Source organism: Lycium barbarum, chromosome 3 (genome assembly GCF_019175385.1).
Source record: "Lycium barbarum isolate Lr01 chromosome 3, ASM1917538v2, whole genome shotgun sequence".
Classification (NCBI taxonomy): domain Eukaryota; kingdom Viridiplantae; phylum Streptophyta; class Magnoliopsida; order Solanales; family Solanaceae; genus Lycium; species Lycium barbarum.
In genome coordinates, this window is record NC_083339.1 from 104,746,779 (window position 1) to 104,773,087 (window position 26,309).

The following is a 26,309-nucleotide window of genomic DNA, read 5'->3' on the forward strand; positions in this document are numbered from 1 at the left end:
TTTTCTTTTCACAATATAGTTTGAAGTAAGTGTGGGGTTGTGCCACGACCCCATCATTACTAATCTAAAACTCTCGTTTGGTAATGCGTTGTTTTGCAGGAAAAATGGTTCATGCTAAATCCAAGGGCAAAGCTGTCGCCTCCTCCTCCCAAGGTACAAAAAGAGGGCGAGCACAAAACCCGCCCAAAGAAAAAAAGGGGCAAACATCCGGAAAAGGCAAGCATCCCGCGGTTGTGATTCCTCCAGCAACTAAAAGGACCACCAACCCCCGTCTCTCGGGGGAAGGAGCAGAGTGGTATGCGGGGTTTGACACCTCGAAAGGGTACAACCATGAGCGAGAAATCAGTCGGGCCCCTCTGAAGAAGACTTTTCGGAATATCCACGACCGTATAGTTTCCATGGGATGGACGTTTGTGTTCGAACAACTGGGGCCTGTGAACATCGATTTGATCATGGAACTTTATGCGGGCATACCAGTCCGTCGGGCTCGAGATTCTGTGTATATTCGACAAAACTGGGTACCATTGTCGGCATCAACCTTGTGCGGGGCAATCGGAGTCCCAGATGTGCCTGTCGAGCCCTTACTAGAGTTCTTCAAAAGGCCGGATTATAGGGCTATCCGGGAAACTCTGTGTGGAGCCAACTCAAAAGCTCAATGGCCACGATATTCAGGACCTCTTCGGAAGCACCGAAGTATGAGCATGAGCAACTTTTGTAGAGAGGCCCGAGTGTGGCTGCGCCTCTTAAATGCGAGAATAATGCCACTTGATCACTTCTCGGAGGTACAACGGGAGAGAGTGTGCATTGTGTACTTCCTGATGACAGGGCAGCCGGTAAACATAGGGTATTGGATGCTACAAGAAATTCGCCGAGTGCGTGCTGGGAAGTCGAAAAGGCTAAGTTATGGGAACACTCTCACTTCCTACCTAATGCGGCTCGACGGTGAGTTAGCGTACTCTACTGATAGAGTACTTGAGGAACCCATTGACCCGCTGGACATCTCCAATGTCATGGCCCCAGCAAGCGTATCCGGACATCACTTGACCCCGGCAGAGGAGAGGTCTGCCCAGTCCACCGTGCTAGCTCAGCTGTACTCGGGGATGAGGGTTGCGAATGAGCACTTTAATATTGATCTCACAAGGGTCTTTATTGATAACCCACACACTCCACATTCTTGGGCGCTGGTGGGCGAGCTATCTCAGTTACCCACGGATGAGGACGAGAACTCGGCTGATCGAGTAATGGCCGCATTTGAAGAGGAGGAGGAGGCGGAGTCGCTGATGCAAGGCGACGACGATGAAGAGGAAGAGGACGCCGAGCCAGATGAGGGCACGACTGACGATGAGGACTTCCTTGATGAGGACGACTAGGCCCTAGTGGGCCCCAGGGAGTATTTCTTACCTCGCTTGTGCTTTATTTGTTTTCAAATCTACATGCATTGAGGGCAGTGCATACCTTTAAGTGTGGGGTGGGGAAATACGTCCCTGGTTTGTAACACCATGTTTTGAGGTTGCGGATGATGATTCGTATGCCGTAGGAATTGTTTTTGGATTTCTTTTTAGTTTTGCATCTTAGTGTCGAAAGCCATGGTTATTGATGTTGTTGTTGTAGCCTTGTGAGGCGATGTATTTTGGGTTTCTGTTGCGGGATGGTAGTGCCATATTATAGGGGAAACTCTGGCGAAAGTTTTATAGAATCCCCAAGAACCAAATTCGAGGACGAATGTTCCTACGGGGGGGGGGGAGAATGTTACACCTCGGAAATTTCGGATTTGTTGCCTTGAAAGTAGACCAATGCGAGCTTAAGATGAAAATGAGTTTCTTACGAGATTAAGGAGGTATTAGATAGATTAAGGTGCATACTATAAGATTTTGAAGTCATAGGAACATGTGAAATTTAGGTTGTTGAAGGAAGTGAAATGTAAGTCGTGTTCGGAAAGGTTTTCGCTATAATTGAGCTAATATTTATTTGGTGATGTCTTGAGAGGCTGAAATAGGTCCTATTGTATGGTTAATGAAGTATTATGTAATTTCCAAGAAGGTTCCACGAGGATTGGAAGTCAAACGAATCAACGAGAGAAAGTTTCGTACAACTGGGAGTTATACGACCACTTATACGGTTCGTATAACTTTATACGGTCCGTATAAAGAGGGTCCGTATAATAGGACCTTTACAGAAAGGGAATTTTCCATGGTGGTGTTATACGGTCCACTTATACGGACCGTATAATATTATACAGACCGTATAAGTGGTCCGTATAAGTCCATCGAGCTGATTTTTATTTTTTTGTATAAATAGATGTCCTTTGCTCATTTATTTCATTTTTCATTTTCCCCAAGTCTTGAGAGCTCCAAACCCTTCTCCAAGCATATTCCACTCCAACCCAAGAGAAAACAAAGATCAACAGGCAAGAATCAAGGTACCCATGTGTTAGGAGTCTTGCTAGGGTTAGTAGACTACAAGGAATTCTTGAGTATTGAAGCTAGGGTTTTCACCTAAGTTGATAGCTGCTCCAAAGCTCATTCCCATGAGATAAAAGGTTATTTTCATGCTTATTTCATGTTATCATGAATGCTTGGTTGTTGAAGAACTTGGGTAGAAGAAGAAAGTAGAAAATGAGGGCTAAATGTAACTTTTATGATGTTTTTGAGTAGTAAGCTAACTTGAGTCATGATTTGTAGTATAATATGGATATAATCTTGTTACGGAAGGTAGTAATAGTGAGAAGGAAGCATTGTATAAAAATGTGCTAAAATGGGTGTGAGGTTGTTGGTATAAGTTGAACACAAGGATGAATTTGAAGGCTTAATGGAATGTGATTACTTGATTACGATATTGTGGGTGTATTATGGATGTTTGGGAGTTGTTTTGTAATATGGTGGAAGTTGACAAAATAGGGGAAATGCCGCCCAATTTTCGTTAGGTCATGAATTATTCTAGTTTGAATTTAAGAATATCATTAAGGCTTAACCATGATATGAATCCTTCTAATGTAGATTGTTCAAGATTCGACGGTGAACGTTAAGTAGTTAAGACGACAAAGAGGTATGTAAGGCTAACCCTTCTTTCATTAAGGCATGGTTCCTTTGTTATATATCCTTTCATGAGTTCCATAATGTCTTCCAAATGACTCTATCTGTACAATTACCCAAGGCTCGTGATTCTCGATACTTTCACGGTACTATTATCTCCTTTATATAATAGTTGATCCTCTAAGGATAGATGTAATGAAAATGATGATGGCAATGATGTTGATGATACTTATGGACTTTCATGTATACGTGTCTAAGTATGTATGACTATTATGTAACACCGAGCTTATATGGCCGGGTATGATACCTATCGCGCGCGCACCTCTGCAGTTGGGTACGGATAACACTGAGCCTTGGTAGGGCCAGGTATGTATAATCACTGAGCCTTGTCATGGCCGGGTATGTGAACTACCGAACCTTTATGGTCGGGTACGGTATAAATACGAATATGAATATGTATATGTATGTATATATGCATGAGTAAGAATTGGAAATGGAAGGTCCCTATGAAAGGAAAGTAAGTAAATATGATGATGGCCAATAGAGGTTCAAATGGCTCTATTACCTCCTGATTCTCCCATCTTATGCTATATCTTATGCTACTTCTTACGTTATTTCTTATGCTACTATTATGATGTTGATTATGCTTCACATACTCAGTGTATTATTCGTACTGACGTCCTTTTGTTTGTGCATGCTGCGTCATGTCCGCAAGTAGACAGGGAGACAGGATTGGTCCATAGATTTCTTATTCGGGGACTGCATAGAGAAGCTCTATTTCATCTGGAGCTGCAGATTTTGGGTATTATTCTTTTGTGTACATACATATGGGCATGGTGGGGTCCTGTCCGCCTATATGGTGATACATACCCTTCTTAGAGGCTCGTAGACATTGTGTATGGTTAGATGTCTTGTAGCCTTGTCGGCTCATATTTTGTATATCATTTTGATAGCCTCGTCGGCTTGTGTATATGGATATGGGCATTGTTGTCGATGATGATATAAATGTGTTGCTGCCTAACGAGATTACTATTATGGATGTATAGAAATTATGAATAAACTATGTAGCTCACCTAGATGTGAATACCAATGTACAATAAGAGGTGCCCGGGTGGGTTAGCACCGGGTGCCCGTCATGGCCCTCCAGTCAGGTCGTCATAGAGATGGAAGAGAAACCTTCTACAAATTTTCGATAATAACCAGCCAAACCCAGAAAATTATGAACCTCCGTAGATGTTGTAGACCTTGGCGAAGTCTTTACAGCTTCGATCTTCTGGATATCCACCCGAATACCATTAGCTGAAACAATATGCCCCAGGAAAGTCACAGAATTCAACCAGAACTCACATTTTGAAAACTTTGCATAAAGCTCCCGAGCCTAAAGAACTCTAAGGACCGTACGTAAGTGATCTGCATGCTCTGCCTCTGATCGTGAGTATACCAAAATATCATCGATAAATACAATCACAAACAAATCTAGGAAAGGCCTGAACACATTGTTCATCAAATCCATGAGCACTACCGGTGCATTAGTTAATCCAAATAACATTACCCAAAACTCGAAATAACCATATCTAGTTCTGAAGGCTGTCTTTGGAATGTCCTTCTCCCTAACTCTCTCCCGATGATACCCGGATCTTAAATCTATTTTTCAGAACCATTTGGTACCCTGCAATTGATCAAATAAATCATCAATCCTTGGAAATGGATATTTATTCTTGATGGTCACCTTATTCAGTTGTCTGTTATCAATACACATTCGCAAGGAGCCATCTTTCTTCCTTACAAACAACACGGTTGCTCCCCACGACAATGAACTAGGCCTAATAAAGCCTTTCTCAAGCAAGTCCTTCAATTGCTCATTCAACTCTTTCAACTCTGTAGGAGCTATTCTATAAGGAGGGATAGATATGGGCTTAGTATCCGGTAGTACATCAATAGCAAAATCAATGTCTCACTCTGGTGGAAGGCCTGGAAGCACGTCCGGAAATATATTGGAAAACTCATTCACTAGTGTAACAGATTAAAGAGTCGACGGCTTTGCTTCTGTATCTTGGACCCGGACGAAATAATAAATATAACCTTTAGCGATCATCTTCCTTGCTTTGAGATAGAAAATAAAACTACCTCTCGAAGATGATGTATTACCCTTCCACTCTAAAACTGGTTCCCTCGGAAACTAAAAACGAACCATTTTTGTTCTACAATCAACATTTGCATAACAAAAAGCCAACCAATCCTTACCTATAATGCCATCAAAATCTACCATTTTCAGCTCATTGAGATCAGCCATAGTACGACGGTCACAAATCACAACCACACAATTTCTACATACCCGACTGACTATCACTGGGTCACCGATGGGTGTGGACACTTCAAAAGGCTTAATTGGCTCAGGTTTCACCCCAATACGATCAGCAATATAAGGAGTAATATATGACAGTGTAGAACTTGGATCAATCAATGCATACACATCATAAGAAGAAACCGATAATATACCTGTGACAACATTGGGGGAGGAATCTAGATCCTGTCGTGCAGCCAGTGCATAAATACGGTGCTGAGGACCACTCGAACTGGGTGCTCCTCATCTGCCTCAACCACGACTAGCTGGTGTCTGTGAACCTTGCCCTGAAGGGCGTATAGATGATGAAGAACCAGCTGGTGACCCTGTGGACTGAACCGTACCCCTACCACCTCGGAATGGACACTCCCGCATGATATGGCCTGACTGGCCACAAGCATAACAAATATCTGAACCTAATCAGCACTGTCCACAATGTAGCTTCCCGCACTGAGTACATCGAGGTAAAAGTGGTTTCATCTGGCCTGAATCACCCCTATACTGAGAACCCGAAGCTCTGAAACTCTGACTCGGCCAGGAGTGAATAGCGCGATCAAACCTCTGGCCCACAAACTGTGGAGGTGCAGTAGTCGTTGTATGGCCTGAGTGCCTAGAATACTGCTACCTCTGACCTCCTCTAAACTCACTAATAGGACCTGAAGATCTAGCCCTCTTGCTATAACCCCTATCATACTCACGCTTATTCCCCCACTGTTGTTGCCGCTCTTTTAAATTTTGGGCATAGGCCTGGATGCGAGAAATATCCATACCATCCTGGAGTGAAGCTGTCAAACACTTGTCCATCAAATGTGGCCCTAACCCATTCACAAACCAGTGCACGCGATTGTTATACCCTATTTTAACCGGAGTCAAAATAGTTTACAACATCCGGGTAATTTCGGGGTTATTTAAAGTTAGGAGTCGCCACCTAATTATTTACGGTGAATTAGGGCACCTAAGGTTTATTAAAGTAGTTATCTAAAGTCGATTTTATTTTAAAGTCTACGAAACCAAGTGATTCTAGGTACGGGTTCAACTAACCTAGAGGGAAGGTATTAGGCATCCTCTAAATTCCATTAATAATGGTTAACCGACCGGACTAAAATTTAATTAGGCTAAGAATGTGGATGTAATATTTTATAATATTAAAAAAAATATCTTTATAAGTATTGCTAAAGTTATGGATAGATGTATAAGAATGCTATTTAAAATAAGATTGGTAGAAAATAATAATTTGCATAAAAAGAGTTTAGCTGCAAATAAACTGGGGAAAATGTGGGATGTATAACGTTTTGTAAATATTTGGAGAAAATGAGTTATGCTAACTAACAAATTTAAAAAGAGTTATTGTAAGATTAATATCGGTAAAGTTTAAAGTTCTTATAGAAAGACTATTAGTTAATTAGAAATAATAAGTATTAATGTATAATAACGCTTAAAATGTTATAAATACTTGAAGAAATATTAGTAATGTATATGTTGCAAACAAGATTTACTGTATGAGTAAATAAGGTTTTGCTGACGAGAAGAAAGGCCAAGTGATTCAAAAAGGAACTAAAAGAGCCTTAACCGAATCAGTTAAAAAATTAATCCATTTTAACGTGAAAGAGAAAAGGCACTTGATTTAACCTTCAACATTTGAGTTCAAAGATAAGTTTGAAAGCAAGAAAGGGTGATGATATAAAAAATGTTAAATGGGGGAGAAATCCTAAATGAATAATTGAATTTTATTCTCAATCCCATTGTTAATCACGAGACTCAACAGATAATGAATAACCTAAAGTAGATTTTAAACAATCACACAAGCAAATAGAGGCAAACAAAACAAATAGAGTACTAGTTGCACAATATAAATTAAAGGGCGTAAATAAAATAGAAGAATAAATTTAATTTAAATGGGCTCAGCCCATTTCAGAATTGCTGCTGTCCGCTGCTGTTGGGCTTCGGCCCAACAGAATTAATATGCTGCTGCGGGTTGGCTGACACAAGAACAGAAATTGCGCCCAACACCGAATACGGGAGGTGACGAATCCCTTGGACTCGTATGCGAGATAATCATGCAAAAGAAAAAATGAAGGAAAAAAGATTAGTACATAATCCACAAATAAGGTTAAACATATATAATTAAATTCAAAACAGGCCAATAGATTTCAACTAAAACAGGGACTGCCTAGGGCTAATATATTAATGTCTTCTAAACAAGCAACAAGAAAAGAAGTTAAGCAAGTATGGCAGATGTAGCAGCAAGATAACAGTAATATCATGAGAGCATCCTTATCAGAATGGATTTTAAAGGCTCGACAATTTCTCAAGAGGGCATCAGTAAACAAAGCTGGAAAACTTAGCTAAAAAATGTAGCAAAAACTCAAGTCAGAATGCAACAGAACTCAGTTCAAAAGGGCAGCAGTTATTCCTTTCAAGAACACACCAGTTATTATGTTCAAACAACAACTAAGCAACAAGCCCAATAAATAAGTTTGAAACTTTAAACAAAGTAGAAATGTGGCCAAAAATTGCCCCAGGAACGCAGCTGATTTTAGTTTCAAACGTGCAGCTCAGTTGGACAAAATGTAAGCAGCTGATTTTAGTTTCAAACGTGCAGCTCAGTTGGACAAAATGTAACAATTGACTTAATGATAGAAATTAACTCAAAGTACCCAACATTCAGCAACATTCGGGCTAATAATCCATACAGAGAAGGGGTGTATTTAGATGCACTTTGGAACTGTATGCTTAATCTGTAGTGCAGTACAAGAAACTGAACCGACATTCTTCACACAAAAAAATTGCATAAAACATACTTGTCATTTTTAATCTTTTTAAGACACGGTTTCTTTGTAATGACTTCAGTCCACACGGAAAGCAGACTGGACTAATAACTCAACACCAATTCACACAAAACAGCAACATTCAACAGGGATATTCATATTTGTAAATGGACGTATTCAACAAACGTAGAGATGGGCTAGCAGATTCAAACACAGGGACTAGTTCATTATATTGTATTCCATAGTTCATATACACGCTCCAAGTTCTCAAACATTCACAATGCACTGATGATTTGGTTGAACTGGAAAAAGCCACTGGCAAAATTTGGGGGAATGAATAATGCACAAAGTTGATGTTTCACGAAATAAAGAAGTTCTACCATGTCGTAACACATTTAGGGAGTTCGTAGAGGCAATTTAAGAGACAGAACATGAATGATATACATGATATTCAGAACCTTAAAAAAAACAGTAGAAAGCAGTTATATGTGTAAGATTTCTTCGACAAGCATTCATATTCACAGAATTACATCAAACCAAGGAAAGCAATGAAACTGCAAACAATACATTTTATATTATATGGGAATCCGTCTTAACAACAACGAACAACAAAAAATAGGAATAGGGATAACGATTTTACCTCTTGTGGGTACAGTGAACTGGGCGTCGATGGCGTCGAATCTACTCTCTCGTTATGAATAGACCCGAACCTTGAGCCATACGAGTTCGAATGAAAGTATTTGGATTTTTTGTGAACTAAAGTTTTGTATTCACTTTTGGACGAATTGAATGGAAATGTTAGAAAATAGCGAGTAAGGATTCTGTCCAGTGCTGTTTTTTTGCTATCGGAAAAACCCCCCTTCGGCTGAGAACTTAGACGATATTTATAGGCGAAGTGACTAGGGTTTCGAGATTTTGAATTCACGACTTTTTGGCTCCAAACAAGACTAAAAAGAGTCGTTTGAATCCTGAGCAAATCACGTGATTTGATTCGGGTGTTACCCGAAAATGGTTCGACCATTCTTGATTTTTGAAGATCGACGTGTCTTCCAGCAAAAAAAGGAAGGTCTTTCCCTTTCAACAACAGCATAAGCAAATAAAGTAAACGTAGGGACGATTTTTGCACGGAAATGGAAAGGCAAAGATCTGCCATTGCTAAAGAGGTATGGAGCTTTTCACTAAAATGGAAGGGAGAGAAAGAGAGTGGGGAGAGAGAAGAAGACAAGGAGTGCGTCTGGAGGGCTACTTAAAAATGGAAAAACAAAAGCTCCATTTCGGGTCAAGGTTTTGGCAATTTCGTGAAAAGGGAAGGGAGACGAAGAAGAGAGATCAGAAAGAGGTGCGGCGTGGTTGAAGATGAAACCTAGTGAGTCATTTGTTTGAGTAAGTCGGGTCGGGTCGGGTAATGGGTGTGGGCTTGATTAGTGGGCTGGCGGATTGGGCCGGATGGTGAGCTGATTTTGATTTGAAATGGGCTGCTCGTTTGAGTCGGATCTGGGCCATTTTGCGGGTATATTGTGTTTGTTGTTTGGGCCATTAGTTTGCTGAAGTTTCCATGGCCTTTTCTCCTTCAATTTAATTCTTTTTGGGCTTCTTAGTGATCAAATTCTACAAACTCTAAGTGATTAACTTGTATATATATAATGACGATGATTACTGATTAATATGTAGAAAATAAAGGATTTAATAAAGTATAATTAATTTAACGAGTACAAAATCCGAAAAATGATGACGAGCCATTAAAATTGTGATAAAGTAATGCTCGTAATGAAAATGAAAGTAAAGATATTAATAGCAGTAAAAGTAGTAGTGAAAGTACTTAGCTCGTTAATAAATTTAGAAGCCCGAGAAAATAAATTGGAATAAGGAGGGACAAAATTGGGTGTCAACAGCGATCTCCCATATCAGCTACCATGGCCGAAGTATACCTAGCCAAAGAATTAAAACGGAGGCTATACTCTAGGGCACTCATATTTCCTTGTCTAAGATTCAAGAACCTGTCACCTCTGGCCCGTCGAACCTCTGGCGGAAAATAATATCGGAGGAAAGCATCTAAAAACTCTTGCCATATCGGTGGAGGTGCATTGACTCCTCTAGAAGACATCCAAACCGTATACCAATGAACCACAACATCTCGTCATCTATAGGAGGCCAACTTTACCGACTCAACATCTGAAGCATGCATTAACCGCAATGTTCTCAACATTTCATCTATAAAGATCTGAGGGTCCTCATCCGGTTTTGACCCAAAGAATTTTGGAGGGTTCACACTAATAAAATCACGGGCTCTGGCACTGACAACTCTATCACCATGACCCGTACCTTGCCGCTGAGCTTAAGCGGTGACTAACTGAGCCAGCAAATGGATGGCCTCTTTCACCTCTTGCCCTGAGGTATCTGGTGGAGGACCTGGGGGTGCTGGAGCTGAGGCTCCTTCATGCTCCTCTGAAGCAGGTGGTGAGTGAAAGGACCGAGACGGAACCTCATTATGGGAGTCGCCTTCATCTATCTCTGTAGGTGGTACCCGTTCAGTCTTTCTACCTACCACTGTCTTGCCCTTTTGGGTTGCTGTAGCTTTTCTCTTTACCAGCATCGCTGAAAACATAACACACGGTTAAGAAAAGGGAAATTCTTATATCATGACTCTATCACACGATCTATGATGAAGAAGAAGGTCAATCATTCCTAAATTCCCGCAACCTCCTGCTTATGGGTATGAAGCTTTATAAGTGTGGCACGCTTCACACCCATAAACAAGACTCTACTGGACACAGCTCGTAGACACACCCTAGGATGAACTGCTCTGATACCACTTTTGTCGCAGCCCAACCGGAGGGCCACGACGGGCATCCGGAACTAACCTACCGAGTACCCCCTAACCTATTTTCATAACCACATCTAGGTGATCCACATGGCTAACTCATAATTACCATGCGCCAAATAACACGAATTTCATCGAAAGTAGGCGTCTTTATATAAACATCACTAACTATGCCCATATATACACAAGCCGGCAAGGCTATCAAAATAATATACAAAATATGAGCCGACAAGGCTGAGGGTTATCTAGCTATACACATTTGTCTACGAGCCTCTACGAAGAGTATGTAATATCATAAAGACGGGACAGGACCTCGTCATTCCCATATATGTACACAAAAGAATAATACCATCTACTGCAGCTCCAGATCAAAAGGAGCGCTGCTATGCAATCACTGACGAAGCAACCTATAAGTCTGGTCTGTCTCCCTGTCTACCTGTGGGCATGAACACATCGTCCACAAACAAAAGGATGTCAGTACGAACAATGTACTGAGTATGTAAGGCATGAATAGTAACATGATATAAGCATGAAGAATAACATAAGATAGAAGGGCCATTTATACCTCTTGATACTTTCATCATGCTTACTTAACCTTTCTCTAAAGAAAACATCCCATACATATACATATTCATATAACGATACCATACCCGACCATATAGGTTCGGTGTCATCCATACCCGGCCATAGCAAGGTCCGATGTTGTCCGTACTCAGTTGCAGTGGTGTGTGCGCAATAGATATCATACCCGGCCATATAAGCTCGGTGTCACATCATAGATTTATATATAAATATACATATAGGAATACGTAAGTAAAAGCAACATCATCATCATCATCACTATATCTTTCCTTAGAAGATCAACTATCGTAGGGTGAGATCAATGATATCATGAGAGTGTCAAGAACTATGAGCTTTAGCACTTCTAGGAATGGAGTCATCATGGGGGACATTATGAATATCATGTATAGGTTCACAATAATGGAATCATGCCTTAAGAAAGAAGGGTTAGCCTTACATACCTTTACTGTCTTCTTAACTACTTAATGTTCTCCTCCAAAGTCCGAAAATCTACATTCAAGAGGATTCATACCAAGGTTAGGTCTCAAAGACACTCTTAAGTTCAAACTAGTATAATTTGTGAGCTAGAGAAAATTGGGCAGTATTTCTCCTATTTCATCTACATCTACCAAATTCTAAAACAACTCCCAATCAATAATAACATCATCCACAATACCATAATTAAGAGACATCATTCAAATTATGCTCCATTCAACCCTAAAACTTATTTTCATAATCAACCCATAATGATAATTTCAACACAACTCCATATACACTTGTATACAACACTTCCTTATCATCATTATTACCACCCATAACAAGATTATACTCATAACATGCCCAGAATTATAACTCAAGTTAATTTATAGCTCAAAGTATCCTTAAATTCATATTTGAACTCTCTTTCCATTTTCCTCTTTCAACCAAAGTGTATAACAATCAAAAAACCTTAACAACATGCAATAGATGTAAAAACTTACCATAATCACACAAGAACAAGCCTTGGATCAAATTATTCCACTAGAGTGAAACCTCCAACTTCAACACCAAAGAAATTCTTGACTCTACAAACCCTACTAGGCTTTCTAGCACTTGAATCTCTTGATCCTCTTGGATTTGGCTTTGATTAGCATATGAACTTGAAGAGGGTTTTGGAGAGCCTTAGGGTCTGAAATGGGGAAGTAACAAATCCAATTGGAGAAAAATGAAATATAAAGATCTACTTAAAATCCTGTGACATACTTTGACGGCCACTTTGATGGACCGTCAAACATCATGCGGTCCGTCGAATGGACCGTAACATATGACCAACAGACAGACCTCTCTGTGACCATTTCACAGTATAGGCTCCACCATTTGATGGGCCATCAAACATCCTACGGTCGGTCAAATGGATAGTCAAAATGCCCTTCCTATAACTTGCTTTCTTTGATTCGTTTTAACCTCTAATCCTTCCAATAAACATAAACTTAACTCTTCACATACATAACATGAACATTCTTAGTGTCATATAACCTCAAAGGTAATCCCAATACAAGACTAGAATGACTAACATACGACAAATCTTAACATACGGAACTACGAGGTGTAACAGATTATTCGCTGCATGGTTCAATGAGAAAGGAAAAGAGCTTTGGTGTGTCCTTTTTGGGGTGTGGTTGCAAGATCTCGCTTTCAATTCAAAATATGCGCACAGCTTCCTTGTACCATAGCGATCTCCCTCTCTCTCTCTGGGAGAGTGACTGGAGGCATTCTCTCTGCGCCACCGTATCTAACGTTGACCCACACTCTAGCCATTCAAATTCGACTACATAATGAGTTACTTATACAAAAACATATACTTGTGGGAATGAAGAGATGCACGAAAATGGCGTCGTTATCCACTTCACATATTTGGAGATGTGGACTCTACTGAATGACTTTGTGAAAAATGAGCCACTTAGTCATTCCTGTTTTAAAAGACATCTGTCTTTCTTGGTTAATAGCAGCAAGTTGGTTCATTTAGGGTGTTTCTTTCTTGGAATATTTCAAACTTAACAGATCTTGGGTGTACCAGCTTGAACTTGATCCAACAGTAGTTTCCAATTGGGTGGTGCTATAAGATTAATATAGTTGGAGGTTGCTCTTTGAGACTTTTTGTTACACCTCGAAAAAAATTTCATTCATGCACTGATACAAGCCGAGTTGCCTTAAGGACACTTCGAGGACCGTCCCGTGGAGTCAAAGTTTGGATGATAGCATGGAGAGGAGTTTGAGAGTTGTCTCTAGAGAGAGAAACTTGTGAGAGAGGCCATGGATGGCTCTTGTTGAACCTTTGATTGTGAGAGGATTGGTTGCTTGGGAATTCAATTCCCTTGAGATCATCCTAAGAGGTTGGTGCTTGTTAATGTTGATTAATTGAGGTCTTTAGGTTTGATACACCATTAGGTTGCTTTTAATTCCATTTTCTTGTGTCAATCTATCTATCATTTACTTTCCTTGTCATTTTATTGCTTCCACGTATCCGTTATTGTATCATGCACAGTGAATAGACTGACGAAGGATACGACGTATGCGATGTTCTAATAAGTAATAAATAACATTTGATGATTCTGAATGAGATTTCAAAGACATTTGAAGTGAGAAGAAAGTTTGCCAAGAAAGACAAGGTATACGTTATGTATTGAGAAGGATTTATGAGTAACGAATTAGTGATGTTTTGGAGAAGAGTTATAACGTCCCTTAGATTGTTAATGAGGTGATAAACAAGTGCTAAGAAGGTTCCCTAAGTATTGGAGATCAAATGAAGTGACAAGAAAAAGATCAGTAAAAAAATGAGTTATGCGGTCGATTATACGGTCTGTATAATGTTATACGGTCCGTATAATAGTCCGCAGAATGGTCACAGTGAAGTCACTCATTGGTGAGATTATACGGTCACTTATATGGACCGTATAAAGTTATACGGCCTGTATAATGTGCCGTATAATGGTCACAGAGGAAAGTTGTTGAAGAGGTGATTTTACGGTCACTTATACGGACCGTATAAAATTATACGACCCGTATAAAGTACCGTATAATGGACACAGAATCGATATGTTGTTGGGACGATTTCACGGTCACTTATATGGACCGTATAAGTGTCCGTAGAATGCACGATGGGTCAGATTTTAGCCAATTATAAATACAAGACCCCACGTTATTATTTTCATTTTTTCTCACTTCTCCACTTCTCTCCAAGTCTCTAGAACATTCTACACCCTGCATCCGCAAGAATTCTAGAGAAATCAAAGATCAATATTGTTGACACCAATTTTGTCCCGCCTCTCCTCCGAAATACCTATTTACGCTTCTAATATTTTTTTAGAAAATTAAAAAATATATATTTATATGTTACTATAATTATTAGCCTCTTATCAATACCGGCGTTTCATTATTCCATTACAGTCACTAGCCATCATTATTATTATTATTATTATTATTATTATTATTATTATTATTATTATTATTATTCACATTTTTTATCATTTCGGCATTTTACCAGCTTACGCACACGCATCGCATTTATCTTTGCATAATTAAATAATAGTGTTTATTTACTGTGGATTTTCGAAATATTATTGCACGGCTATTACAACGCCATTTTTTATCTGAGCACTAATAATTGCATATTTTATATTAAGTAATATTTTAACACAAGTTATTTAAATAGGTCTTTTATTTAAATGTAGTAGCCCAATCAACCCATACTATTTTCGGACCAATTCATAAATCAACCCACATTTTTAATTTACCTGGCCACATTTTAATTCACCCAAGCCCAAATAATTAACCAACATCTCGGACCAGCCCATTCTTTTTAACTTTTCCCAGCCCATTACCCATTAAACCCGGTCCATCCCACACCACCGACCCGACCCGGACGGCCCAATCTCTTTCCTAAACCTAAGTCCCCCCCCCCCCCCCATTTTCTCTTTCTCTTCGCTTTCCCTTTCCTTCATCATCCGCCTCATCCCTCCTCTTCTCTCCCTCTTTCATCGTCATCTCCCCCACGTTACCTCTGCCACCTCCACTTCTCCCTGTTCCCCACGCCACTGTCTCCTCCACCTTCTCTTGTCCCCCACGCCTCTGCCACCTCCACTTCCCTCTGTCCCCGCTCCTCTTCTCCCTCTGTTCCCTTCATCATTTCCTTCGACCCAAAACCCTATAAAATGGGGTTGAATCGTCTGAAAAAGAGAGGTTTTTGAACCCAAAAAGAATTCCCTTGCAAAAAAAAAAGAAGATCATCGGAAGACGAAAATCAGATCAAAACCCGAAATAAAAAAAAAGATCTTGAACGTAGAAATCCCCCAGAAACTGAGGCTTTCGAATTGCAAAGAAAATCCCCTAAAAAAAGGGGGTTTCGGATTCGGAGAAATCGCAGAAATTCCCCCCATAGACAATATTAGTTCTTTAGCAGTATTGTTTGATATCGAGTCGAAATCCACACCATTTTTGTTCTGTTTTTGCCCTTGTCATCTGTTTGGATTCGAGTGTGTACGAATTCGGGACTCGCAGTGTTCGAAATAGATCGAAGATTCGAGGCCTCATTTCGCTGCACTCGAAGAAGGTAAAAAAGCTTCCTTAGTTGAATTTATAGTGTCTTGGTATGTTTATGTATGTTGATGATTGTTAATGTTGGATTAACTGTTAGTGTAGCATACTAGTATTAGAAGTTTGTTTAATTTCATATAAAATTCTTAAGTGTCTGCATATTGGTTAGTGATTATTATGGTCTAAGTTAAGTTAGTTTAGCATCTGTTTATATTGGTAAGTCTGATTAATTACTAGCCCTTTTTTATTAGAGTTTAGTATTAGAAGTTTGTTTAATTTCATATAAAATTCTTAAGTGTCTGCATATTGGTTAGTGATTATTATGGTCTAAGTTAAGTTAGTTTAGCATCTGTTTATATTGGTAAGTCTGATTAATTACTAGCCCTTTTTTATTAGATTTTATGTTCGGTTGCTAAGTAGCAATATTTGTATTTTGGTCATGTTTAATGGCCATTCATACCTGCAAGACAGTTGAGTAGCAGCAGCTTGAGTCATTGGCATCTCTATGAAACTCCTTTACTGTTAGCTATCCTCCATATTGATGTGATTCCTCGTTAGTTCAATTAATCATGAGCCTGTCTAGCTGAATATTAATACAAGTCCATAGTTAAATGATTTTTATGTTAATATAAGTCATATATGGTTGGCTTGTTGGTTTTAGAATGATATTTGCTTTAGTCTAAGGTCAGTAAACTTCATATTTTTTTATCTTCCAGTTCTAGTATGTAGTCTGCTTCTATGCTTAATTTGCTGTTTAGCTCAACATATCGTTAGGATGTGTTCAAATGCTTATATGACGTAGTTTGTTATTTCATTTGTTTGTTTGTTGTCAGTTTACTTTCGTTCTGTTTTAATTTAGTTTAAGATATTTTTGGGATGCTCTTGATTAAGGTTTAATTTGCTTTATACTTATAGCAGGCCTGATAGGTTTAAATCTTGCTTATGCTTAATCTTAATAGTTTTTCTTTTAACCTGTTTTGGCTTCATGTTTGGACACCCGAATGAATAATTTTAATGTGGGATTGATTGGACATCGATGTTTGCTTATAAGCTCATTTTTTTACTTTCGGCAGCTGCTATTTGGCTAAGTGTATATTAGTTAAACATTGGTCTGTTTTCTTTGTCACTTAATTTAATCTTCGACTAATCATATTTATACCCTTGTAATTAAGCAAGCATGTATGTATATGTGTGTGTGTGTTATTTGAGTAAGTTGAAGCCCATGACAGTGCTGTTTTCCTTTGCTTAAATTGGTTCCTCTGAAAATTGAAGCATTTTTGGTGCCCTGCTACTTCACTCGTTATATACCCTTGCCATCAGACAAGTTTCTGGCCGTACGTATTCATGTTTAGTTTGGTTTCACTTCCAGTTGGGTAATCGGTTATGTGTTAGCTTATTTGACTTGAGAAACTGTGCCTCTGCCAATATTGTCTGGCCATTTTATTTATTTAAAGTTTCAAAACCCTCTTCACTCATTTTTTTATTTTTGTCCTTACTATATGTACTGTATTGCCTCATATGACTTGCACTGTTATGAATTTGATCCTATAGATCTGCTTTAAATCACACATGTTGTCTCTGAATCACTTGGCTTAGCTATTTGCAGAGCTATTTGGAACTTGCTTGTATTCTTTGTCTACATGTTGTTATGATTCACCTGGCTTCATAATCTAAAAGGAACTTTGACAAGTCCCCAGATACCCTCTTGTGTGAACTTACACTGCATAGACTCAACTTGTGTAACTGTGTGTGTCCAAGTAACTTGAGTATTACTTGTCCTTCATTGCTTGAGTCTAAACCTATCTGAAACTATGATTTCTTACTTAAAAATGGCACCTGAGGTCCTTCATATGTTTAAACTGTCTCACCTTTTTAATTACATGTACACATGCCATCTAAATTAAAATTTATTGTCTTAACTGAACCTTTTCCTATCTAACTACTATTGAAAGTCTTAAGGTCCTGCTGGTTTCCCATAATCGCAGTGTATATGCTGTGTGCTTTGTGATCATTTATGCCTTGTGTTGTTACATTTTTGCACCTGTAGCCATTCATTCAAAGCTCTGCATAACCTGTAGCTCCTCAACTTCCTTTGCTGAGCCTCACACCTATAGAACTTAACTGCTTGAATCTTGTATGCTGTCTTTTCAATATTGACAGTTCTCTAAATTTGCATTACTTGAATTTTGGCATTTCTTATGACCTATAACTTACCAAAATTAGATATTGAAGTCTCTTACCTGTTAAACCATTCATTCATCTCAGCATCTAGTCTTTTTCACTTAATGTTCTTGAACTATATGAGATGCCCATGAATTCCCCTGCCTTAATTTGGATTTCATCAGTTTGAACACGACCATACTCTCAATCCTGGGCATTTTTTCGGTACAGATCAGTTGAGATCTGGTTTGAATTAGAAAAACCAGTCTGTCTGTAACTGCTGTCCCCCCATTTATGACATAAAATGCTTTGTGTTCTGTTTGTTTACCCCTGAAAGTAATGAAACTGAAATGCGGATTTAAGTATTATTGTAGGCTATAAAACTGCAGTTATTTATATACGTGGAAGCTGTTTTAATTAAGACACATGATACGTAGTTGTCCGAGGTTCTATCCACGTCTGAGTATTGTCTTGCTTAGATCATAATTTGCCGTGCCTGAATCACATATACGTGTGTATGTTGCTGGTATACCTTCGCTGAAATGCATTAAATATACACAGAATATACACAATCTACTGGTCTGTTTTGAATTTATATTTTTCATGGCCGACCTGTTGAATTTGTATTTTTACATCTTCGTCGATTAGATACTAATCCTTTTCCTTTTCATTATATGCATGACCATCATATATGAGTCGGAGGGACTCGTTCTTCTTCCACATCCGGTGTTGGGCTAAAAGCCCAACGAAATCTCCTTCTCGTGTCCAGCCCTGTCCGCAGCAGCAATATAAAGAAAAACTCACTGGGCCTAAGCCCAATCACGTGAACAGTTCCAGCAGTTGGGCTTTAAAATGGCCGGATCCATTTCATCTTTTTCTTTCTCTCTTCCTTATTTTATTGTTGTGTATTTTTATTTGCTTTGAATGGCTAACCTTATCCTATTTTATTAACTCAGATGAATCCTAATGAATTAGTAAATTTAGTTTTAGTAATGGGTAGTTAGTTTAAGGAAGATTAAAATTAATTCCATAAGTTTTATTCTCTTCTTTTCATGTTAAAACATCTAATATTTATTTTATTTGGAATAATTGATTTGCAAAATGGCATGACTATATATTTTAAGTAAAGGGAATCATATTTTATTCTTACTATTATAGATATTTTAAAACATCATTAATACGCAAATATAAGCTCAAGTATATTTTATAAATAACTCTTCAAATTTGGAATCAATCACACATCATTTTAGCTAAGCATAATTAATAAAGTTAATAAAAAGGAAGGAAACTTATGCCCCTTTTCCATCATATTTAAAGAAAATAAGTCTAGGCATTTCTACATCACCATATTGATACAATATAAGTTTTATTTAAAATTCACATTAGCTATTTTGTATTTTTGTTTATACTCTTAAATTGCAAAAAAGAATCATTAATATCTTACCATTTGAGTTGTTTCAAATATTTATTAAAACACTGCACAAACCCGCGTTTTCTTCTACTTATATATTCTATGCAAATATTATTTTAAATAACATTATTATTTAAAGCTTTAGCAATTTTTATAAGTTTTATTCGAAATGGCATTTAAAATCTTCTTTTATGCAAATTATTATATTTTCTCTAAATCTTATCTTAAGCAACATTCTTATATTTTTCTTTAAAAACTTTAGCAATATTTACAAGCTATTTTTTTTGAATTTTAAATATTATATTTGCATCTTTAGCCCTAATTAATTAACCTAAGTTTGGCCGGATAACCGTAGTTAACGGATTCTAAAGGATGCCTAACCCCTTCCCTTTAGAATAATATATAACCCTTACCTAGAATCACACTGATTAAGCAGACTATTAGCGGAGGTTTAGTTCTAACTTTGCCTTAGTTAATAAATTAGGTGTCCTAATTCACCGTTAAATTAATTAGGTGGCGACTCCTTAAAACAAAAATAAACAGGAATCACCAATATGTTGTACTCTAAGTTAATCCAGTTAAAATGGGGTATAACAAATATCATAAATCCAAGTGAATCCAGTGTAAGAAACCCATTAAAGTTCATCCAAGGCAAGGAATCCAAGTGAAGGTGAAACTAGGGTTTTCCTCAAGTGAGGTGTTTCCACCCAAGGTCCATTCCTACACCATCAAAGGTAAGTTTTATGATCAATTCATGTTATTTAGAGTATTGAGGGGTTGAAAGACTTGTATTATAGAAGGAAATAGAAAAATGGGTCATGAATGTGGGAAAAATGTCATTTTGAGTAATAGCTTGAATGAAGTTATGATTCTTGATGTGTTGCGATTATGATTATGCTATAAATGATATTAAGAACATGGGGTAAACATTATATGCAAGAAAATGTACAAGTATACTATGACCATGATTATGGATGAATTGAAGTGAAATTGTGAAATGAGGGTAACGTAGATGAATGAAGATTGTTGGTTATAATGTTGTGAATGTTATTACAGACGTTTGGGAATTGATATGTAATATGAGGAAAGTTGTATAAACAAAGAAAACACTGCCCAATTTTCTCTAGTTTTAGTAAGCACGTTCTTATAATTGATTAGCTAATATGAATGCGAATTCTCTTGAAGGTAGAAACGTGAGCATTAAGGAGAACAATCAAGCGATGGAAAGAGGTATGTAAGGCTAGTCACTTCTTTCTAAGGCATGACTCCTATGGTATGAATCCTTCTATCTTTCCATGATTTTCCTACATATCGGGAATTATGAACCTACAATTATAAAGAGTATCATACAAGATAAAGAAAAGAGATACGTTACGAGTATGACAATACCGATGATGAATCTAAGTCTAGAAGTCCTAAAGCTCATGATACGCCATTCCTATGAAACTAATGATCCTTATATATGATTCTTACAATATTATTTTCTCTACTTCTCCATGACTTTCTTACATTCCGGGAACTTGAGACAATATTGATAAAGAACTTTTTATGAGATAAAGATGAGAAATATGTCATGAATACGAAAATAATGATGGTAAGTTTAAGCCTAGAGATTCTAAAGTAAGATATGATGTCTATGAAGTTAAAGATCCTACTTACAATCCCTCGATGTTGTTCATGGTGTACACTCACCTTAAAATGTTAGTTCCTTCAAGGTGAGATATGATGAATATGATTACTCCATAATGAAATCGGGGGTTCTCGACCTTATGTCACCCCGACATCGTTATAGATTGTCTATAAGCTCTAATGCATGACCTATGACCAATGTTCCGAAAAGTTACGAGTCTATGTTCATAGGGGGTTCCATATGGGATAAAGGTAAGAGATATGCTATAGATACGATAATGGTAATGATGAGCCTAAGTTTAGAGATTATAAAGCCTATCATACGATATTTTTATGAAGTTCATGCTACGAATATGATACGATTTTCATAGGCTGTCTTTAAATCCAAATTCATGCTTTATGGAAAGTTATGATAAGCTTATGAGATGTATGTGATGGCAATGATGATGATGAGATATACCGAGCCTTGACATGGCCGGGTACAGAAGACATGTATGTGATATTGTCGAGCCACTACGTGGCCGAATACGGATAATGTTTAATGTGTATGAGAAAATACGATAAGGTTATGATATGCCTATGAGATGTGTAATAATGATGAGTTTATGATTGATTATATGACGATACGATTCCACCGTGCCTAATTGGCCGGGCATGTCACCGCAAAGGCGGGCTGCATACGATTCCACGGTGCCTAAATGGCCGGGCATGTCACCGCTAAGGCGGCCTGCTATGTTTACACCAAGCCTAGAGGGTCGGGCATGATCACCACTAGTGGGCGGCATATGATGGTTACCCGAACGCGGGTTAACGATGATGATATATATATATATATATATATATATATATATATATATATATATATATATATATATATATATATATATATATCATACGATGATGTATGCGCTATGATGATATATATATGATACGCTGATGTATGCGCTATGATTTATATATATATATATATATATATATATATATATATATATATATATATATATGATACAATGATGTATGCGCTATGATGATACATGTATTATGATAATATATGATATAGGCATGAAAGGCATCCACCCTTAGAAGTTACGCAGGTTATATCTACATCGTATGTCTTATGACTTCTCTATTATGTTCATTTCATTCATGCCTTACATACTCAGTACAATATTCGTACTGACGTCCGTTTTCTTCGGACGTTGTGTTCATGCCCACAGGTAGACAGGGAGGCGACCCAGATTTATAGAAGCTGATACGCAAATTTTTTAGAGCACTCCATTATTCCGGAGGTGCCACTGATTTACTATTGTGTGTGTATTGATGTTTTGGGCACGATGGGGTCCTGTCCCGTCCATATGTCTAGTACTCTAGTAGAGGCTCGTAGATACGAATGTGTCGGTAGTATGGTCTCACGATTTCCCACGTGTATATATATGTGTATTATTTTGATAGCCGAAGGGCTTATGTATATAAAGGTAATTATGTTTCCAAATGAAAAATGATTTTTCTATGATTTAAGTATGAATTTGATGAATGAACGCTTAACGAGTATGATAAGTAGTAGAATAAGTGGTGCTCGGTGGTTAGCCCCGGGTACCCGTCATGGCTCGTAGTCGGGTCGTGACACTTTAATCCTGTCTTACCTCAACTACAGAAAGACGGGGCAGGACGGAGTGGGTTGAAAATAGAAAAAATGCTACGAGGGGCGGGTTGAAGTCTTTGCCGGTTTAGACCAAAACCTGCATCGCAATGGTGAGACGGTAATCATTAGACCTAGTATAATTACTAGCATAGGTATTACTTACTAGAGCTCTTTCATCCCTAGACGGAGACCACCTATTAGACCAAAATAAAATAATATTGCTACGGCGGGGGCATGGCGTTAATGAATACTCATTTCTCCGACCTGGAACCACCACTCTCTGCTCCTGTTTTGGAATCCTTAACCAATTCGGGCTTCGAGTACTGTACTCCTGTTCAGGCCTCCACCATACCTTTACTGTGCAGCTACAAAGATGTGACAGTCAACGCCTCCACTGGGTTTGGTAAAACCCTAGCATTCGTCTTACCTCTCATTGAGATCCTCCATCGCTTCTCCTCCTCTTCCTCTAATCCTAAACCTCACAAGGTAATAACATTTCCTTCCTTTGTTTTCTATTCCTCAATCTTAATATAAGAGTTAACGGTCCTCAAGTATCACTTTTTCGCGAGTTTAACACCCCAATTGTCGGTTGTTTCCCATTTTTACCTGAACTCTATCACCATCCATGTATTAAAACACACCTAGTTGAGCAGTAGATGGTGATAATTCACATAGGAAAAGGAACAGTGATAGTTGGCTTAATTAGCTTTGAGGTGTGCTTTTTAACATAGATGATAATAGTTCAGGTAGAAAAAGGAATAGCTGATAAAGTGATAGTTCAGGTGTATTTTTGAACATTATCTCTTAATATAACTATGCTTATTGCCAATATCATTAAGGATTTGTTGTAGCTTATTATTTCATATAGAGAATGGAACTAAAGCTGATATAGTTCATATTAGTCCAAGAGGACAGATGAATCGGGTCTTATCCCTTCGATTCCTCATTGCATGCTTCAATGAGATAGGAAAAGAGCTTTGGTGCGTCCTTTTTGGGGTGTGGTTGCAAGATCTCGCTTTCAATTCGAAAATGTGCACACAGCTTCCTTGTACAATAACGATCTCTCTCTCTCTCTCTCTCTCTCTCATGGAGAGTGACCGGATCCATATCTGACGTTGACCCACACTCTAGCCATTCAAATTTGACTACATAATGAGTTACTTATACAAATACATATTCTTATGGGAATGAAGAGCCGCACGACAATGGCGCTGTTATCCACTTCACATGTTTTGAGACCTGGACTCTACTGATTGACTTTGTGAAAAATGAGTCACTTAGTCATTGCTATTTTAAAAAACATCCGTCTTCCTGGTTAACACCAGCAAGTTGGTTCATTTAGGGTGTTTCTTTCTTGGAATATTTGAAACTTAACGGATCTTGGGTGTACCAGCTTGAACTTGATTCAGCAGTAGTTTCCAGTTGGGTGGTGCTATAAGATTAGTATAGTTGGAGGTTGCTCTCTGATATAGAAAGACGGTACTGCCACAGTTCTCTGTGCCCCCCTCCACCCACCGCCCTCCCCCCTCCCCCCCCCCCCCATTTTTTTTAAACCTTTTAAATAAAACCATGTAACCTAATGAGCAGTGGTATTGTAGGAATGACAAGTTGCCTTCAACCCTAGAAATAGTTACAACACATAAATAAATCCCTCTATCATGTTAAAGATCAAATAAGGTGACATCACGGAAGGCCTTACATCACAAAGAAAAGACATAGAATAATCACAAATATTTCATGTTGCTAAACCATTTATTTCGACATTAGCAAATGTTAGGCCTATGCTTCTTGTTGGGGGACTAGAAGTAAAGGCAGATATCAGAAAGATAGAGGAGAAAGGAGCAAATTTGTTGATCGGGACACCTGGAAGGCTATATGACATAATGGAGCGCATGGATATACTCGAATTTTGGGATCTTGAGGTTTCTACTTTCACATGCCTCTTTTAGTGAAAAACAAAAGCTTGTGTCAAGTGCTAAAGTGATTTTTAAGCTGTTATCTATTTGTAAACGTTTAAAGATGAAGTTTGCTTAGGAATTTAGGGGTATCAATTCTACTTTATCATTCTTTTATCTATCAATTTTTTTTTTTTGGGTATCAGTTCTACTCTATCATTCTTTTACCTATCAAATTTTTTCTTAGGGGTATCAATTCGTTTGCTCGAGTGCTGCAGTATCTTTTTAGCCGCTAACAATTTTTTTACTTTTAAAGATATTAGTTTGCTTGGGATTTTAAAAGTGTCAGTTCTTTTACTTGAAAGATGATAATTTTTGTTTTTCATATTAAACGTTAAAATAGAAAGTAAAGTGTCAAATGCCCCGTGTTAAAACAATTTAAACACATACTTTTGTGCTAAATTTATGTAAAGCTTCCACTTGTGCGCTGGGGTAATGCTAAGTTGAGCCTTACCAGAGGAGTTACTAAGTTTTATCTCCATTGTAGATCATAAGTTCGTACTCAAGGCTGACCTTCATGATTGCCTATGATCACACCTGAGTGGTCTCTGATTTCCTATATTTTTAATTTTTTTTCTAGTCTCTGATTTCCTACATGTTCTTACAAGCAGTCTAATGGCTGTAAATAAATGGAACACTAGGCATTGAGTCCTCCCACTTTCCCCAATCTTTCTTTTGTCCGTGGTGTTTGGGATTTGGTAGTGATATCTGCCATACTATATCCTAATAAGCCACTCACCAACAACCATGTCATTGGTACAAATTCTGATATTAGATGAGGCTGATAGGCTATTTGGCATGGGATTCGAGAAGTAGCTAAATTCCATTATTACTGGTTTACCTAAGCTTTGTAGAACGGGTCTTTTCTCTGCTACTCAAACTGATAACATCCTCTTCCCACGAAGGGTTTCCAGCATTAGTGTCGCATTGAAACTGTAATTGTCTCAACAAATTAAGATCGTCAAGAAAGGTCACATGAGGATATACGCAGCCTAAATCATTGCACTATTATGGAAATAACAAAATCTTCGCCTCCTAAATCAGATATAAAAACAGAGAAATTGAAATTATTAAAGTTTCATGAAATTATATTATGTATGACCCACCTTTTGGTAAGAGTTGTTGAACTACACAATAAACCAACATTATCAAATAGTTCTGAATAATATACAATGTAGCCATTAACTAGTCAACCAGTTTAAGATTAGTGAATGAATCACTTCTCAAACAAAAAATAGCTAGCCGGCTGTCACTAGCAATCTACTCAAGTTCTCTTTTCAAGGGCTTATGTCATATGTTCGTGACGGTCTGATGGATCCAAAATTTAGAGGTTATGTGTTCTGAGTTGAAAGCCTGGCTTCTAAAATGGGTAATAAGAGTACAATACTTGTTTTCTATGCACATGCACATCATA

General features: G+C 38.0%; 1 pseudogene; it reads left to right on the forward strand.

The window, feature by feature from the left end:
- The window catches only part of LOC132631069 (DEAD-box ATP-dependent RNA helicase 55-like), a 56,893-nt pseudogene extending 31,059 nt beyond the window's left edge, over positions 1 to 25,834 (forward strand).
- Positions 25,835 to 26,309: the final 475 nt, after the last annotated feature.